Below are 18035 nucleotides of genomic sequence, written 5' to 3'. Positions count from 1 at the left end.
TCTTTCATCACTGATCACCCCCATCTTCCTCTGTCTCTCTATCTCCCTCTCCATCTCCATCTCCCTCTCCTTCTCTCCCTGTTTCTCTCTCTTTCTTTCTCTCTCACTCTTCTCTCTCATTTCTCTCTTTCTTCTCTCTCCTTTTCTCTCTCTCTCTCTCTCTCTCTCTCTCTCTCTCTCTCTCTCTCTCTCTCTCTCTCTCTCCTCTCTATCTCCTTATCCCTCTCCATCTCTCTCTCCCTGTTTCTCTCTCTCTCTCTCTCTCTCTCTCTCTCTCTCTCTCTCTCTCTCTCTCTCTCTCTCTCTCTCTCTCTCTCTCTCTCTTTCTCAGGTGTGTGGTAATCCGATTTCACAGCGGCCCTGATTTGCATAACTTGTCTGTAGGAGAATCTGATTGGCCAAAAGTGCGCTCAGTGATGGACATTATCTCTCTGTGTTTGATGCCGAAGGTGAAGGTCAGCACAGAGACGGAGGTGGGGAAGAAAATCCAAAATAAAGACTGATGATCTGTGGACTATGAGCTTATCAACATTAGCAGCCCTCTCTACTTCTCTGTCAGATGATCACTGCAGTGTGAATTTGATAGCATTCAGCCATGAGGCCATTAGAGTTCAGGACGTGATGTTGGATGATTAACAGTCCTCCATCCCAAAGGAAGTGGACAAAGCTCCATCGCTCCAGAGAGCTCAAGTCCAGCCTCACACTGAGGAGGTTTAACCTCGTGTTGCTGGCACATGGCACTGGCATGGTGAATGTGGGCTCATGTGCAGCTGCTCCAGAGGGTCCAGTTTCATTCCCTAATTTGCTAGAATGAAAAATAACAAAAATAAATGTGTAACTGCACCGCACTCATCGTATGTGCCTTAGCTCTGACTCTGTTGCGTGCAGTAGGCCGTATGTTCCCATACTATAATGTGATATTCCCACACACCCTGTGAGGTCTGCTCCAATGTATCATCACACACCCTCCCCCCCTCCCTCCAATTAGCAAAATCTGTGCCATTAAAGAGGCGAGAGAGAGAGAGAGAGTCATAGTGAAAGCCTCAGCAGTTCCATATCATCAGAGCGGCTGTTATCGGCACCGACTCTCGCTTCATTTGCATGAGAAAAGAAAAGAGAGGGGGAAAAAAGGAAATAGAAAGAAAAGAATACCCTCCGCCAGCCCTTCTGACAGACGCGTTCCTGAGTCGGAGTTAAGGAATATCAAAGCACAGACAAAAGGAGGCCCAGCGCCTGGGATCAGGAACCATCGCCACGAACGTGTAATATTTTATTGCCTCATAAAAAAATCCCTTTGGCCCAATCCGGCTGAGTAAGGGCCCGCCGAGGCTCGGGAGCGTCGCAATATCACAGAGGCTTTAAAGGAGCGTCACGCAAAAACCAACGTGACCTCCACGCAAACGGGATCCACCAAGCGTTCCGGGACGCTGGGGTTTAGATGACGGAGACAGAGACAGCCCGGAAGTGGCGGGACTAGAGAAGAAAAAGGAAATGAGCAAAGATGAAAAATCGTAAACAGCGCAGACGCCTCCGAAGACTTAAAGACTGCTTTTCATTATTATCTTTTAATTGCCTCCATTTCCCAAGGCCAGGGAAAGGCAGGCTTCAGCAGGGTCTTCCAGACAAACGCAGCACACTGTATTTGTTTTAATGGTTAAGTACATACTCTCTCTCTCTCTCTCTCTCTCTCTCTCTCTCTCTCTCTCTCCTCTCTCTCTCTCTCTCTGTTTCTCTCTCTCTCTCTCTCTCTCTCTCGCTCTCTCTCTCTCTCTCTCTCTCTCTCTCTCTCTCTCTCTCTCTGTTAATAAGCTGTACTTAAAGGATCATACTCTCTGTTAGCACTAATCTTAATGTAACTCTACCCACAGGGTGTAGTAGTTTCTACAATGTCTAAAACACCAGTGTGGACCGATAAAAATACAGTGAAATTAATATAAAACTTATTTAAAATGAGGAAAATTAAGGGTAACGCCTAGGTGAATATTATAAAAGGTTTGTTATGCCCTTTATTAAGCATTACTTCACAAAACTGCACTAATGACTTCTGTGAAAGTAAAGAATTGTGTGTGTGTGTGTGTGTGTGTGTGTTTGTTTGTGTGTGTGTGTGTGTGTGTGTGTGTGTGTGTGTGTGTGTGTGTGTTTTTGTGTGGAGGGTGGTAAATAAATGTTAACACTAGTACTTTAATAGGTACTAACTGGGCGGCACCAACTGGGCGGCACTCAGTCCCGTCTGGGTGGAGTTTCCATGTTCTCCCTGTGTCTGCGTGGGTTTCCTCCCACAGTCCAGAAACATTTCTCTAATAACTCTCTAACGTTTCTCTAATAACTGTCCTGGTGTGAGTGACTGAGTGAGTATGTGAATGTGTGTGTGTGTGAGTGACAGTGTGAGTATATGAATGAATGTATGTGTGTGTGTGTGAGTGATTGATTATGTGAATGAATGTATGTCTGTGAGTGAGTGACTGAGTGAGTATATGAATGAAAGTATGTGTGTGTGTGTGTGTGTGTGTGTGTGTGTGTGTGTGTGTGTGTTTGTGTGTGAGTGACTGAGTAAGTATGTGAATGAATGTGTGTGTGTGATTTTTTTCATTAAACTTTGAGTAATTTCTAATTAATGAAGTATTACTGTGGTATTAAGCATTAATTACTAAAATCATGTCATTATCTGTGAATTATAGCTCATGGTTTTGTAGAAGAAGTGTCTATATAAGCCTCACAAAGCCTGTAAAGGATTTTCTAGTCTCTATGTTTTTTTTTTTAACATAATTACTGTAAAATATGAGATTGTTTATTATTAGTTACTAACTATTGATTACACCATGTCTCCATTATTATTTCTGTCCATAATCGATCGCCATGTTACTGAGTTCCAAAGATCAAGCCACAATAACAGATCCCACTGTGACAAATCCCTCTGAAATGTTCCCTAAACCCCCAACACGAGCCTCCAGACCCTCTCCAGCTTCTTCTGATAACTCCCCACCATTTTCCTCATCTCCCACCGTCCTCAGCGAGAGAGCAGCCCCTCAGAGAGAGACACATCATGTTGATCTCATCAATAATTTATCCGTTTGTATTAATTTTTGCAGGCTTCTCTGGGATGATTTATTCATCAGCTGATCCGGCCACGTCCGTCCTGGACACGTTCCCTCGCTGACTCCGGCACATCTCAGATTCCCGGATCAGAACCGGAGTGGCCGTAAACGTCGCTCTGTGGCGGCGCAGAGGAGCACAGCACACATCTCCAAACTCTGAGCTATGTGTCGTGCAGATCTGTGGAGCCGGATTTGGGCTAATCTGGTAACCATGGACACGGGTATGAACACAGATACGGATCTGGATACGGTCAGGATCACGGCCCAGAAATATTAAAGATACAAAATTACCCTTAGATCTACTTCACTGCTCATTTATACCGTCTGTGGATTTTGGGATGCTGCTCGTTAGTGTACATTGTGTTAAAGTCTGTTGGTGTCAGCCATATAAACCAGGCTTAACAAAACCCTGTGTATAATTCCAGGAATAACTCCACGTCCCATCACCGGAGGATCATGTGTTTGGTCCTAACCATCTGAGGCTGGAAGTCCTAGAGCAAACCTGGCTTCACTATCTTGGTGAGGGAGTACAGCCCCCTCTACCCCATCACTGTGCTGGAAGAGTACCTGAATGCTGATGTGAGAGATCTGGGCAGTTTGCATCCCACTACAATTTCTTTGTTATTATTTCTGCTATTATTATGCTTTGGGGCACAGTACTGATGGATAGAAATTGATATGAGTAATATATATATATATATAATATATATATATATATATATATATATATATATATATTATATATATATATATATATATATATATATATATATATACTGTGAAGGACTAGCACCCCTTCAGTTTGAGTTCCCACATTGCATCCTGTGATTCTGGGTATAGGCTGTGAACCCACCTCCACCCTGAACTGGATAAGGGCTACAGACAATGAATCAATAAATGAATTAATAATTGAATGTATATATATACACACACAAAGATAACAAACAGTGTTCCTGAAGCTGTCAGATAACAGATGTTTAAAGTAAAAAAACATATCCAGGATCCATATCTTTCGCTGTGCTAAGCACATCGCCAGTGATCTCAGCGAGGGGGTGTGTGTAATACTGTCTGCTTAAGGTCGTGTGTTAATCAAAAGAGAGCACGCCGCTTTGGAGCCGCTCTCCTGGACGCTGGGTGGTTTGATAATAATAATGAGGCTGTGCGAGAGACTGCCGGTCAGCAGTGAAGGGATTTATGGACAATAAATCTGACTGAGTTCAAAAGCAGCGTCCACAATAAGAAGCAGTTCAAAGCCTAAAGATCTGGTCTGAAAACTGTTGGTGGAGCGATAAATAGAAGTGGTCAGTGTGTGAAGATACAGCTAAATATTTACAGACTCCGACTTATGTTTGTGGGATTCAGCGTTTTAAATTGATTTTTTTTTTTTTTAAATAAAAATCATAAAATGTTTCCTCAGCTTTTGTCGCTCCCTGCTCTGTTTGTGTCCAGAGCCCTGGCTCAGTAAATGGGTAACAAACTCTCTCTCTCTCTCTCTCTCTCTCTCTCTCTCTCTCTCTCTCTCTCTCTCTCTCTCTCTCTCTCTGTGGAGAGACCTCAGAACACCGTAAAGCATTAAAAGATATGAGGATGTTGTGCTATTCCTACTCCATAGGTGGGTACTATTGACTTATTTTGATCTAGCTCTGTAGCAGCTAGACATGACCCCAGGGTCACATTGCCCAGTCACAAATGTGGGATAGAGGGATATAAAGGCACTAAGTATTAGTTTGAGGAGCTGTGGGACTCTAAAGGGAACAGTGGACTTTGGAAACCGCAACAACGGCGGCGGGTAACATTAAGCGGTGTTTACTCATTGTGTTTTGGCGTGTTGTTGTTGTTGTTGTTGTTGTTTGGGACTGAACACAGCTCCATCATCAGTTCAGGACAGATCAGTAGAGTTTGTTCCTTCCTTGTTGCAGCGTCCAGCTCTCGCTGGATTCTTTCGTCGGCCACCGATCCAAGGAGCGTTTGAACCTCTTCAAAAGACCACGGCGTTAGTTTTACGAGCTGCCGTCGTGAGTCGGATAAAAACAAACGTGATCTCTGCTGCAGCTGGAGATTTTACAGATGGAGAGTTGGTGCTGGTCGTCTGTGTTGCGTGGCGTAGAAGTGAAACGACTCTCTCTGGACAATCAGCGCTCTGCAAGGTTTACACGCCACGGTTTAGTCCCTACTCGACTCGCTCTGAACCACGAGAGAACAGCCACTAAACAAGAACCCACTTCCAGAACCAGGACCTGATTCACCTGGTGGAGGAGGAGGAAAGTACAGTAGGGACCCTGCAGTGGAAAAGCACCATTAACGAGGTAACGTTGGAGGGGGGTGCTTTATAACTCACTGAGCGTGGAGACCTTTGGATCATGTGCAGCTGCTCATGCATTTCAATTTAGCATCAACAATAGAGACACATTACAGTTACTTATAGGAACCATGTGGTCCTGTAATATTATATTACCATGGCAACATGAGCACTGTAAAAAGATAAAGTCCGTACAGCAGTGTCCTGTGAATCCAAGCCCACCCCGTTCATCTCGGGGGTCTTCATTATTGCATATTAACATTCGCGAAAGGCATGTAAGGTCTGTGCCAACCGCTAATGACACTCCAATCACGCTGTATTTCAGAGAGCTGTGGAACAAATCAGCTGGAAATCCCACAGTCACAACATCGCGAGTCGTCCTCATTCACACGCCACGTCTCTCTTTAACCCTTCAATCCTCAGGAAAAGAGCCTCCTCCTGCCTTTTGATCTCGTCTTCATTCATTTGTGTCTCTGCATTCCTTCCAGTGTCTTCCACTCTGAGCCAAAACCCACACAAAGATGAACGACCCTCAGTTATCAACACACCTCAGTTACCCTCAGGAATGTGCAGCTCCTGAGGTGTGTTATGTTTAGTGCGTAAGTGAGCTCCCTTCCATTGGTGGCGCTGTTTCATTAAATCCATCAAACTCACAATATGCTCAAATACACCTGAAGATGGAGAGCTACAGGAACAGTGCTGTCAGCTGTTTGTGAGCTGTCATTGCTTTTCCAGGCTCAGCACTGCAGAAACTGTACTATGTACATTTTGAAAGGTACAAAACCATCCTCCTTCCTCTCCATTGATTTCATCATAGTGCTGTAAAAAGTAATTACACTAAGAGAAATCCTACCTAGAAATATCACCTAGTGTTACTTTTCACACTGCCCTGTGAAGGACTGGCGCCCCCTCCAGGGTCGGAACCTTACTGGCACCCAATGATTCTGGGTAGGCTCTGGACCCCACAGTGACCCTGAACTGGATAAGGGTTACAGACAACGAATGAATGAATTAGTTATATTTATTACACATTGTTCAAATGGAAATGCTTTGTTTGTTTCTAAAGCAACATCCAAAGTGCATCCAACAATAAACAAAACATGAGCTTCTTTTATGCAGTGATAGGAAATCAGGGATCTGATCTCTCAGGGTGTTCTCGATTTAAAACTAAGGTTCTTAAATGGTTCTTACCTAAAATGTGTGGTTCTAGGAGAAACAAATAATTCATAAAGGACACACGGTTAAAAAATGGTTCTTTAATAAAAAAATGGTTCTGTATAGAACCCTGAACACTCAAAGAACCTTTTGTGAGATTAAAGAGTTGTTTGTGTCATGAAATACATGATCGGTGTATACTTGGTTCTGTATGGCACCTTTAATGGTTCCGATGTCAGGTTCTTCACTGTACAGTGGCCTACAATGTTTTAAACACATTTTTCAAATGTTATTCTCAGACTAACGACCACACGCTGGTCAGCGGAGACCCTCGGATTCTCTGGAGTGAACTGAGTCACTGTGGAGAACCCTTTGCAGAACCGTAATTCCTACAGGACTGCGGTTAAGACACGGTTTAAAACCCCCACCATGATGCCCCCTGCTTTCACAGGCTGCCCACTCAGGACCAAAGAGTCCTCTCCCTCGGAGCCAGAACGCCAAGTTCTCCAGCTGCACCCACAATCCCTTTCACTCCTCCGCCAATCAGAGCGCTCCGCTGCCTCCTGCCAGTGGAAGACAGTGCTTATTATTCCCTCTGCCAAAGCAGGACACTCGTTTATATTCCTGACCAGCACAGGCTCCGAGAACCAACCTTCACCAGTCTACAGGGAGGCGGGGAGGGGGGGGTCGTGGAGAGAGAGAGAGAGAGAGAAGAGAGAGAGAGAGATGAGAAAGAGGGAGAGAGAGAGAGAGAGAGAGAGAGAATGAGAAAGAAGAGAGATGAGAAGAGGGGAGAGAGAAAGAGATGGCACAGAGCAAAAAGAGACACAGAGAGATAAGAGAGAGTGGCAGAAATGGCAAAGAGGAGAGAGAGAGAGAGAGAAAGAGAGAGAGAGAGAAGAGAGAGAGAGAGAGAGAAGAGAGAGAGAGAAGAGAGAGAGATGAGAAAGAGGGGAGAGAGAGAGAGAGAGAAGAGAGAGAGAGAGAGAGAGAGAGAGATGAGAAAGAGAGATGAGAAAGAGGGAAATAGGGGAGAGAGAAAGAGATGGCACAGAGCAAAAAGAGACACAGAGAGAGAGAAAGAGAGAGTGGCAGAAATGGCAAAGAGGAGAGAGAGAGAGAGAGAGAGAGAGAGAGAGAGAGAGAGAGAGAGAGAGAGAGAGAGAGAGAGAGACAGTTGTGGGTGACTGGTCATTTTCTCATTGGCCCGATTAGCTCTGAATGGGTTCCAGTTCATTATTTGAGCTTGTAACCCGCGGCGGCATCAAGTAATTTGAACACACACACACTCTCACACACAGAGGGGCTTGTTTGTATGAGGGTCACTGACAGAGAGAGCGGCAGGTGTTTTGCCTTGAGCGACCGATGGCATTTTCGGCCCTGAGTGTAGAATGAGGAGTAGAGGTGTAAACGAGAGAGAGAGAGTGTGTGTGTGTGTGTGTGTGTGTGTACGCACATTACTGAGGACAATTCTAAACAAAGGCATTTGTATTTAGCGTCCAACACAAAACAGCTATCGATTTTTTCTGAGCGAGATGAGGCCGTAGGGGTGAGCTGAGATAATTAGTTTGAGGCCATAGGTTTATACATCTGTAATTACACACTAATAACATACTTATAATACCAATTTTTGCATATACACAGCAATAACCCAACGTTTGGAGCTGTGGCCACCTCCAGAGGTTCTCTGGAGTGATGGATTGACGACACTTCTTTAAAACACCTTCTAAAGTAATGAAAACTATGGGGCAGCTGCACATGAGCCTAGTTTCCAAATGCCTGGGTGTGACACAGTGGAACTGTGTTCCCTGGACTGGTGGAGGTCCCTCAATAAGTTGGAATGTGTTGCCATATGCAAGGGCTAGTCCTCCAGCATCACTCCCTAACCTCACTGATGTTTGTGTGGCTGAACACCATCAAACCCTCACAGCAACGTTCCCGTAGTCCCTAAATCAGCTGACACAGCCGAGCACTGGTCAGTGAGGCGAGCCAAGCCTAAGGGCACCCTGCCCAGTGCCAGGAGGTGGCAAGAGTCCTGTAAAACCCTCTGGTGTTGAGCAGTGGAACAGTGGAACTGTGTTCCTGGAAGCACCAGAGCCTCCAAAGGCTTCCGAATTGGGATCCAGAGTTAACGAGTCAACACTAGCGTGAGTCAACATTAGTGATGCTCTAATGGCTGTAATCAAATCCTCACAGAAATGTTTCTCGCACAGAGACCTTCATTGTAGCCAACTCCCTAGCAACACCCTTGTAGAAATGTAATAATAATGGCTAATGATCAATGGTAGCAAATATTAATAGTCAGTTAATCAACTAATGCCTACAGCATGTGATACACACGTGTGTGACAAAAACGTGACCCTGACACACACACGTCTGTGACGCAGGGCGAACTGGGGTTGCATTTTAAATCATCAATTTGATTTTAATAACAAACACACACACGCGCACACACACACACACACACACACACACACACACACACACACACACACACACACACCACCGCACACTTATCCACTGCCGTCCATCCTCACTGCTCAATTACAACAGCCTTTCAAAGTCAAAACGCAAGGCAAAAGTGCGTGAGCTCCCCCTGCAGGTCGCCAGTGGTACATGCCAAGCACACAGAAGACAGACAGAGCTGCTGCAGACCCTCAGAGCTTCTAACAAAAAAGGCAAGGCATGCTTTCTGCCCACGCAGGTGCGCTTTTGTGACCGCCAGCGTTTATGTCCACGTACTGCTGTGTCCGAGCTGCGTGGCTCAGCTCTGCACATGGACAGAAGTGGACCAGCCTAGGTCCTGACTCTAGAGCCAGTGGCGGGATGCAAGCCACGGTGGTGGTCTCTTTAGCTGGGGACAGGCAATAAGGTCCAACCAGAGGTGCAGGAAGAAAGAGCCGAGGGGTGAAGACGGCTCTTCTTCTTGTTTATTTACATATTACTCTTTCACACAACAACAATAACAACGCACCACCTCATCCCTCATCGACTTCGGAGGCAATGCTTATTTACATCCCCCTCCACGCACACACAGCTGCTTAATGGAAGTTGTGCATGTGTGTGTGTGTGTGTGTGTGTGTGTGTGTGTGTGTGTGTGTGAGTGCACACTCCCCAAAGGAGAAAACGCAGAGCACGCGCTTTTTCATGTAGACGCCTCAAACGTAGCGCATGTAACACCCCACGTACCTCCCAACCCCCCACCCCCAACACAAAAGAAAAAATAAAATCAATTAAAAATAATAAGATCATGCTTTTTGACAGATGCAAGGAAACAACCGGCATTTTTCCCCATAACCCCCCTCCACCCCCACCTCCCGGGCTGCATCCTTCGCGCGTGGGCACATGGAACTTATCAGTTTACATGACGCCGAAGCCTTGCACCACCTTCTACCCACTCTGTCCCCGTCCCCAGTGCCGCGTGCAAACTGTCCTAACAGACCCTGCCTCCACCAACACGGACAATGTGCACCGTGCAAGGGTCACTAGTGGTGAGCTGGGATGTGAGGGGGCTGCAGGGGCTTGAAAGGCTGTGAAACTAAAGGCTGGGGGTCTCGAAAGTGGCTCGAGAGTTGTAGCCCACCTCTGATGTGTTAAGCAAGCTGCATTCTCTCTCTCTCTCTCTCTCTCTCTTTTTTTTTTTTTTTTTTTTTGTCCATTAAAAGAAGAACAATCAGAGGTTACAAACACAGACTGCAGCTGGAAGCTCTACCCCAGCTCTGTGCTGTGTAAACATCCCGGGTGCACTATTCCGCAGGCTACAGAATGCTTAGAAAGGGCTCTTTAAAAGAGGCAGGCTCCCAAATGAGCCCAAAATAAGGCGCACTATTTTGCAAGCTGAGCTCATCTTACTCAACGAGGCTCGGAAACCAACCAGCCGCGAGATTTTAGAGGCGCACTATTTGGCAGGCGAGACCTCCGCTGAAGGTGCCTCGCAGAAATAAAAGTGTCCGTGCGCGCGGGATTCAGCGGGGAAGTCGGCTAAAGCACGGGGAGCTTTATTTGGCACCGCGAGCCTCCGTCAGAAAAGGACCTCTTAGAGCCAAGTGTTTTTTCTTTTTTTTTTCTTTTCTCTCGCTGTAACACACAACACGCACCAACTGCACGCGCCACGTAGCACGCGCGCGCGCCCCTTCACTGCAACACACACACACACACACACACACACACATACAGCCCGCGTGCGATGCACACACACACACACACACACACACACACACACACAGCAACATAAAGCAAAGGCTAGTGAAGGGATAAAGGGAGAACTGACCTGAAACCGCGTCGCTCCCGTGCGTTGCTGGCGGAGAGGAGGCGCATCCAGGCGCGTGCTGCTGGACTACAGACGGACAGACAGCCACGCTCATGCTCCAGGGGCACGACACACGGACAGCATCGACAGACACGAGCGCACGAGCTCCGGCGCGCGGACGAACGGACGGAGAAAGCCAGAAAGTAGGAGAGAGAGAGATAAAAAGGGAGAGAGCAAGAGAGGAGGGTGCGCGAGAGATATCCAGCAGAAAGCAGCACACACAGAGTGAACGAGGAACGAGTAAACGCGCGAGCGCATCCGAGCAGCGCGGAGAGGATGGCGAGAGAGAGAGAGAGAGAGAGAGAGAGAGAGAGAGAGAGAGAGCGAGCGAGCGAGAGAGAGAGAGAGGGAGAGAGAGAGAGAGAGAGAGAGAGAGAGAGAGAGAGGCAGGGAGGGCGGGAGGGAGGGAGAGCACGCGGGAAGGAGGGAGCCCAATTGAAAGAGGGAGGAAGGGAGTGAGAGAGAGGAGGAGAGAGAGAGAGAGAGAGAGAGAGAGAGGGGGGAGAGAGAGAGAGAGAGAGAGAGAGAGAGAGAGAGAGAGAGAGGGAGGTGCCGAGGATGCAGTTTAGGGATTGGATTGGGATGGGATGTAAGAGGGCGGGAGGAAGGTAGAGAGAGAGAGAGAGAGAGAGAGAGAGAGAGGAGAGAGAGAGAGAGAGAGAGAGAGAGAGAGCACACGGGAAGGAGGGAGCCAAAATGAAAGAGGGAGAGAAGAGAACGAGAAAGCAAGAAAGAGAGAGAGAGAGAGGAGAGAGGAGAGGAGAAGGAGAGGAGAGAGAGAGAGAGAGAGAGAGAGAGAGAGGAAATAAAAGAGATGATGGAGTGAGGGGAAAGACAAAACCGTGAAGAATGATAGAGAGGAAAGGGAAAGAAAGAGAAACAAAGATATGAGAGAGATGGAGGGATATAGATAAGATGGGATTTGTTTATTTGTCTTGTTTGTTTGTTTGTTTGTTTCTTGCTGTTTTATGTAAATTAGCCGCGACGCCTCAGCTGCTTGTATGTAGTTGGACGCTGGACTGACTTCACTTTGCGACTGGACTTTTTCCTGTTGTGTTTGTAGATGCTGGAAGCAAATGAAGATAACATTTCCCGGATTTGGGAGCGTCACCACTTTCTGTAGTTTAGAGCCTGACGTTTTTGTTGTTGTTGTGAGCTCCGAGTCATTACTGCAAGGTTTATACTTCATTAACCACTATGTTATAAACTATGTTACAATTACATTTCAATTCCATCCTGTATCGACGGCTTTGGCCGTAGGGGCCTGGAATTGTACGCTGTGTGTGTGTGTGTGTATTGGGGTTGGGGGGTAGGGGGTTGGGACATTATTTGCACTTCCCCTTCCCCTTATCCACACTCCTCAATGAAAACACGTATGAAATCATTAGCTGTGTACGGACTGTGCACATTATTCTGATTGTAACTAGTGTGAGTGTGTAGCGTGTAAAAGTGTGAATATCCACAGTGCACACTCCACAAACCAGTGGATGTTTGAGAAGGTAATGATTGGCAAAGTTATGTCCCAAATACTGCCATACACCCTACATAGTGCACTTCACAGTCTCAGACAGAGCACTAAAGGTTAGACAGAGGAACATGAAGCTTATGTAAACGTGTTTTAGTACAGAAACGTATTGTATGACATACACTGTGCATTACGTAGTGTGGTGGGAGTGTTTCAGCTTTAGAAAAAATGCACACAGTATTGCATCTGCAGCATGGTATGAGGTGTGTTGTCATAGCAACAGTTGATCATGTCCTGTTAGTAAGAAATGTGTATTGTTAATATTGAGTGTACTAGCTCACTGAACTCACACTGTTAAGGTTCATAATGTGTAATTATTGGAGTTGGCCTTGTACAACATACAACGAAATGTGTCTTCTGCATTTTACCCATCTGTGGCAACACACACACACACACACACACACACACTAGGGGCTGTGAACACACACCCAGAGCGGGGTTAGGGGCAGTTGTGGGTTTAGTGCCTTGCTCAAGGGCCCCTCAGCTGTGGACTGAGGAGGAGGAGCTGTTCCTTCACTTCGAACCAAAGACCGTTCAGCCCTAAGCCCTCTTCTCTAATCATTAGGCCATGTCTGCCCAGGGTCCATGTTGGTATGTTTATGGTATGTAAATGGGTACAGAATAAGTGTGTGGTACACCACTGACACACAGCCATTAATCTACAGCTGTGATACATTTTTTTAAACCACGGGATAAAGACAGTGGCTTCTGAGGGTCAATTGTGATCCTATAAACTGCACATTTCTTTCATCAGTGTCTTTGTAAGAACCCATATTTATGTTCAGGTGTGAAACTCCAGCCTGAGACTCTGATGTTCCTGTGAGTTTCCGGTCGTGAGGCCAGTTCGAGACGGACACCAGAAAAGCAGAGCCAATTGAAACAACTGCAGCGAAGGACAAGCGCTGTCCATGGTCCTGAATTTAGATGACTGTCCTTACAGGTCCCTCTCCGAAAAGCTCTTTTGTGCTTTCAGCCTGTTCAGAAGCGCTAAACTAGACAAATGTGGCCTGTCCTTGTCCTGTCCCCATCACACACTGCTGAGCCTCAGATCAGTTCCAAGGGCCTGGAGCCATTATCCTCAGTTTGAAAGATGTGTTATTACAATGTAATTACAGTATTGCATGACTAGTTACATAGGATATCACATTACAGTCAGTTTACATCCTACACTGACAGGTTTGTGACGGCGGTGCTGACCTCATCTCTTAATTTCAGAGCTCACAAGTTACTACTGCATGTTGAGAACTTAAAGAAAAGATAGAAATGAATCACTAAATGACAACATCTGGTTTGAGCCACAGCAGAGTACCTCCTCTGTACTGACAGATACAGATGTGCTAAGATGCTAAAACACAGCTGCAGGGCAGGGGCTGGGGGTGCTGGGTGCAATCATCTCCCCAGCTCACTGTATGTGAGGAGTGTGGTGTGTTCTCTCTGTGTCTGTGAGTGTGAGAGTGACTGGGTGAGTGTGTGGAACTGCCCACAGGTGTGTGTGTGTGTGTGTGTGTGTGTGTGTGTGAAACTGCCCACAGGTGTGTGTATGTGTGAGTGACAGGGTGAGTGTGCGAGTGACTGGGTGAGTGTGTGTAAGTGACTGGGTGAGTGTGTGAAATTGCCCACATGTGTGTGTATGTGTGAGTGACTGGGTGAGTGTGTGAAATTGCCCACAGGTGTGTGTATGTGTGAGTGACTGGGTGAGTGTGTGAGTGACTGGGTGAGTGTGTAAGTGACTGGGTGAGCGTGTGAAATTGTCCACAGGTGTGTGTATGTGTGAGTGACTGCGTGAGTGTGTGACTGACTGGGTGAGTGTGTGAAATTGTCCACAGGTGTGTGTATGTGTAAGTGACTGGGTGAGTGTGTGAGTGACTGGATGAGGGTTTGATGCGCTCTTCAGGGTGTGTTTCTGGTGAATCCAGTCAGCCTCTGGACACACTGCCACCTTGAACAGGATGAAGTGGTTACAGAATATGAACGGATAAAAGAATGAATGAACAAATGAAGAAATGAAGGAACGAACGATGTAGGGATGTTTGATTCTGTACAAAAAATAGTGAAAAAATACTGTGACAAAGATATCACCAGTGTTACACTCGGAGTGACTCAAGCACTGTTTATTATTTATGTAATGAAGCTTTAAGCCTGTAGATTAGTTTACAACTACAGGGTAATTGCATTAATAATACTACTGCTAATTATTATTATTATTATTATTATTATTATTATTATTATATAATCAAAGATTTGTTGAAAGAAGTTGGTTAAAATCTTGAGCAAATTAAACATTTTCCCACGCTCCGACTCAGGCAGTGAACCGCAGACAGAGTCCTGTCAGAAACAACTCTTTCACTCATAATTTTCACCTCGGATCTGGTCTGTGGTGTGAGAGAAGACTCGAGGGCATTACACTAACCCTCTGTCTCCACTCTGTCTCCGTCTTCTTGATGAAATCACCAGTAATCTGAAAAACGTGGGAGAAATGGATCAAAACCAGAACCTGAATGTTTTCCACCGTTCGCTGTAATCTCTCCGCATTAATAACATTAATGAGTTCTGGTCGTGTTTTTGTACAATGTCGATCCACAATGGTACAGGTGTCAATGGAACAGGATCACAAGCCCAAGATTAGGCTTATAGTCTAATTTAGTCCAGGATTAAAGGAGCAGTCTGTAACAATGGCAGCATGTGTTTAAAAGGAGATTTTTTTATTCAAACATTTATTCCACCTTAAAGGGGTTAGTTTACACAGCTGATATCGGTGTTATTCATAGGCTTCTCTTTTTAATGAAGCATAAATTATTCTCTTTTTTTCATTTAAAACATTCATTTATGTACTTTTACAGTTTTTTTTTTTTTTTTTTTTTTTTTTTTTTTTTTTTTTTTTTTTTTTTTTTTCAGAAAGGACAACTGCTTCCTGTTCAGGAGGAAATTAGCGAACTCTGGATCTGTGCTGGTGACACAGTGGAGCAGCAGGTAGGTGTCACAGTCACAAAGCTCCAAGGACCTGTAGGTTGTGGGTTCGAGTCCCGCTCTGGGCGACTGTCTGTGAGGAGTGTAGTGTGTTCTCCCTGTGTCGGCATGGGTTTCCTCCGGGTGACTGTCTGTGAGGACTGTAGTGTGTTCTCCCTGTGTCTGCGTGGGTTTCCTCCGGGTGACTGTCTGTGAGGAGTGTGGTGTGTTCTCCCTGTGTCTGCATGGGTTTCCTCCAGGTGACTGTCTGTGAGGAGTGTGGTGTGTTCTCCCTGTGTCTGCGTGGGTTTTCTCCGGGTGATTGTCTGTGAAGAGTGTGGTGTGTTCTTTCTGTGTATGCGTGGGTTTCCTCCGGGTGACTGTCTGTGAAGAGTGTGGTGTGTTCTCCCTGTGTCTGCATGGGTTTCCTCCAGGTGACTGTCTGTGAGGAGTGTGGTGTGTTCTCCCTGTGTCTGCGTGGGTTTTCTCCGGGTGATTGTCTGTGAAGAGTGTGGTGTGTTCTTTCTGTGTATGCGTGGGTTTCCTCCGGGTGACTGTCTGTGAGGAGTGTGGTGTGTTCTCCTTGTGTCTGCATGGGTTTTCTCCGGGTGATTGTCTGTGAAGAGTGTGGTGTGTTCTTTCTGTGTCTGCATGGGTTTCCTCCAGGTGACTGTCTGTGAGGAGTGTGGTGTGTTCTTCCTGTGTCTGTGTGGGTTTCCTCCAGGTGACTGTCTGTGAGGAGTGTGGTGTGTTCTCCCTGTGTCTGCGTGGGTTTCCTCCGGGTGACTGTCTGTGAGGAGTGTGGTGTGTTCTCCCTGTGTCTGCGTGGGTTTTCTCCGGGTGACTGTCTGTGAGGAGTGTGGTGTGTTCTCCCTGTGTCTGCGTGGGTTTTCTCCGGGTGACTGTCTGTGAAGAGTGTGGTGTGTTCTTTCTGTGTCTGCATGGGTTTACTCCGGGTGACTGTCTGTGAGGAGTGTGGTGTGTTCTTCCTGTGTCTGTGTGGGTTTCCTCTGGGTGACTCTCTGTGAGGAATGTGGTGTGTTCACACCAAACACTGTGCTGACCCAGTATAAATACAGTTGATGCTTAAAATGAGTCCAGGAGACTAAACCCTAAAGCCAATCCCAAACATAAAATCACTTGCTTGATGCCAGATTTCCGTTCGGGATCAGGATGAATCCCTGTCCGGGAAGAAGTGTAGAGCACTAAATAAAGTGATGAAGTGTCTAATTGGAAGTGCCGATGGAGTTATGAATCTGTGAACGAAGCCGTAACGAATGCCAACACGTCGCAGAAGAAGAGACCAGAACAGTTTGAGCAAAGTGTTAAAGATGCAGACGAGCTGCTAATGACGGCCTCCTATTGGCTGCAGGGCCGAAACTTTAGACACGAGCCTTTCCTCCGCCTCCCACCACATTCCCAGCAGACACCACCTGTCATTTGTTGGCAGATTCCTGAACAAACAGACATACATCTCGCAGCAGCAGCCGTCACCAAATGATGTCCGTGGTCCTTTAGATTGGAGATGTTGGAGGCTTTTAGAAAATAATGAGGTAAGTATATCGTCACTGAAATAAAGTGTGTACCGTCTCTGGAAAACTTTACAGAGGAAGCCACACACACTGCAGGAACTGCCAACGGACACCAGTGGAATAAAACTTTATTCTCCACCTGTTTGAAGCGTCCTGATTGGTCCCTTCATTGTGAACAAAGGTCACAAATCAATGCCCAAAGGGTTGTAGACATGCTTCAGATATTGTGTTGTGCCACAGAGTTCCAGGGTCTCAGGGTGAGTGTGTGAGTGACTGGGTGAATGTGTGAGTGGCAGGGTGAGTGTGTGATTGATTGGGTGAGTGTGCGAGTGACAGTGTGAGTGTGTGATTGACTGGGTGAGTGTGCGAATGACAGTGTGAGTGTGTGAGTGACAGGTTGAGTGTGTGAGTGACTGGGTGAGTGTGTGAGTGACTGGGTGAATGTGTGAGTGACTGGGTGAATGTGTGAGTGGCAGGGTGAGTGTGTGATTGACTGGGTGAGTGTGCGAGTGACAGTGTGAGTGTGTGATTGACTGGGTGAGTGTGCGAGTGACAGTGTGAGTGTGTGAGTGACAGGGTGAGTGTGTGAGTGACTGGGTGACTGTGTGAGTGACTGGGTGAATGTGTGAGTGGCAGGGTGAGTGTGTGATTGACTGGGTGAGTGTGCGAGTGACAGTGTGAGTGTGTGATTGACTGGGTGAGTGTGCGAGTGACAGTGTGAGTGTGTGAGTGACAGGGTGAGTGTGTGAGTGATTGGGTGAGTGTGTGAGTGAATGGGTGAATGTGTGATTGGCAGGGTGAGTTTGTGAGTGACTGGGTGAGTGTGTGATTGTGTGAGTGACTGGGTGAGTTTGTGAGTGACAGGGTGAGTGTGTGAGTGACTGGGTGAGTGTGTGAGTGACTGGGTGAGTGTGTGAGTGGCAGGGTGAGCGTGTGTGTGACTGGGTGACTGTGTGATTGTGTGAGTGACTGGGTGAGTGTGTGAGTGACAGGGTGAGTGTGTGAGTGACAGGGTGAGTGTGTGAGTGACAGGTTGAGCGTGTGAGTGACTGGGTGAGTGTGTGAGTGACTGGGTGTGTGTGTGAGTGACTGGGTGAGTGTGTTAGTGACTGGGTGACTGTGTGAGTGTGTGAATGACTGGGTGACTGTGTGAGTGTGTGAGTGACTGGGTGAG

General features: G+C 46.6%; 1 protein-coding gene across 2 annotated transcripts in view; it reads right to left on the bottom strand.

Moving 5' to 3' along the window:
• The window catches only part of brinp1 (bone morphogenetic protein/retinoic acid inducible neural-specific 1), a 182929-nt gene extending 171851 nt beyond the window's left edge, over window positions 1-11078 (bottom strand). For both annotated transcript variants that reach the window (XM_066659000.1, XM_066659002.1), the window contains exon 1: window positions 10820-11078. The gene's annotated coding sequence lies outside the window, so the exon portion shown is untranslated. The remainder of the gene's footprint in view (window positions 1-10819) is intronic.
• Between the last annotated feature and the right edge of the window lie 6957 nt (window positions 11079-18035).

The sequence above is a fragment of the Hoplias malabaricus genome, chromosome 2 (genome assembly GCF_029633855.1).
Source record: "Hoplias malabaricus isolate fHopMal1 chromosome 2, fHopMal1.hap1, whole genome shotgun sequence".
NCBI classification, from domain to species: domain Eukaryota; kingdom Metazoa; phylum Chordata; class Actinopteri; order Characiformes; family Erythrinidae; genus Hoplias; species Hoplias malabaricus.
This window is presented reverse-complemented; position numbering and strand designations above follow the sequence as displayed.